A 1,604-nucleotide genomic window follows, 5' to 3' on the forward strand; every position below is an offset into this window, starting at 1 on the left:
AAAAAAAAAAAAAGAAAATTACCCCTCTCTTGCTGCACCTTTCCCACTATGGGCATGTGACCCCAGCCTAGTCAATCAGAACACCATATCCTCTTTTGCTGAACTGAACTCATGACATAAGAGACTAGAAGTCTTGGCACCTTGAATTTTTTTTTTTTTTGAGACCAGAGTCTCACTATGTCGCCCTCAGTAGAATGCAATGGCGTCACAGCTCACAGCAACTTCAAACCCTTGGGCTTAAGCGATTCTCTTGCCTCAGCCTCCCAGGTACTGGGACTACAGGCACCCACCACACACCAGGTTATTTTTTGTTACAGTTGTTTAGTAGACCCTGGCCAGGTTTGAACCTGCCAGCCTCAGTGTATGTAGGCTGACACTGTAACCACTGTGCTATGGGTACTGTGCCAGCACCTTGACTTTTGCTGGAACTTTTGTTAAGATGAGGTCTAGGGCAGCGCCTGTGCTCAGTGACTAGGGCACCCGCCCCATATACCAAGAGTGGTGGGTTCAAACCCAGCCTTGGCCCAACTGCAACAACAACAACAAAAAAAAAATAGTCAGGTGTCGGGCGCCTATATTTCCAGCTACTTGGGAGGCTGTGGCAAGAGACTCACCTAAGCCCAGGAGTTCAAAGTTGCTGTGACCTGTGTGATGCCACAGCACTCTACTGAGGGTGATAAAGTGAGACTCTGTCTCTACAAAAAATAAAAATAAAAAAATAAAAAAGATGAGGTCTAATGTGCTGACCTCGCTAAGCTAGCAGTATGTAAAAGGGCTTCTTTAGGAGGCAGAAAGCCCACACAAAAGAGGACTCAAAACATGGGGAGGGGTTTCTGGCATTGTTTGATTATCTGGTGCAAGCTCCTCCAAGATTTATTTAAGTATGAGTTGTAGTTTCACTAGTAATAGTGAGTCTTTTTTTTTTTTTTTTTTTTTTTTGAGACAGAGTCTCACTATGTTGCCCTCAGCAGAGTGCTATGGCGTCATAGCTCACAGCAATCTCCAACTCTTGGGCTTAAGCAATTCTCTTGTCTCAGCCTCCCAAGTAGCTAAGACTACAGGCCCCCACCACAACACCCCACCATTTTTTGATTGCAGTTGTCATTGTTGTTTAGCAGGCCCAGACTGGTATCGAACCCACCAACCTCAGTGTACGTTGCTGGTGCCCTACCCACTGAACTATGAGTACTGCCCATCTCATCTTTTAGTTGAAAAAAAAGATTCTGAAAGGTTGAGTAATTTACTCACAGTAACCTACCTAGCTAGTGACAGGGATGGGACCCAAACCCAGATATTTTTTCTATTATATCACTTGTGGCTGACATTTTAAACTAGCAGTGTAGAGAATTTCCTTTTCCTTTGAAAATCACCCCTCTCAGCTCGGCTCCTGTGGCTCAAGTGGCTAAGGCACCAGCCACGTACACCCAAGGTGGCATGTTCGAATCCAGCCCGGGCCCGCCAAACAACGAGGGCTGCAACCAAAAAATAACCAGGCGTTGTGGGGGGCGTCTCAAGCGGCTAAGGCGCCAGCCATATACACCTGAGCTGGGGGGTTCGAATCCAACCTGGGCCCGCCAAACAACGATGGCTGCAACCAAAAAAAA

Source organism: Otolemur garnettii, unplaced genomic scaffold (assembly GCF_000181295.1).
Source record: "Otolemur garnettii isolate 467f Iridium unplaced genomic scaffold, OtoGar3 scaffold00145, whole genome shotgun sequence".
Lineage (NCBI taxonomy): Eukaryota > Metazoa > Chordata > Mammalia > Primates > Galagidae > Otolemur > Otolemur garnettii.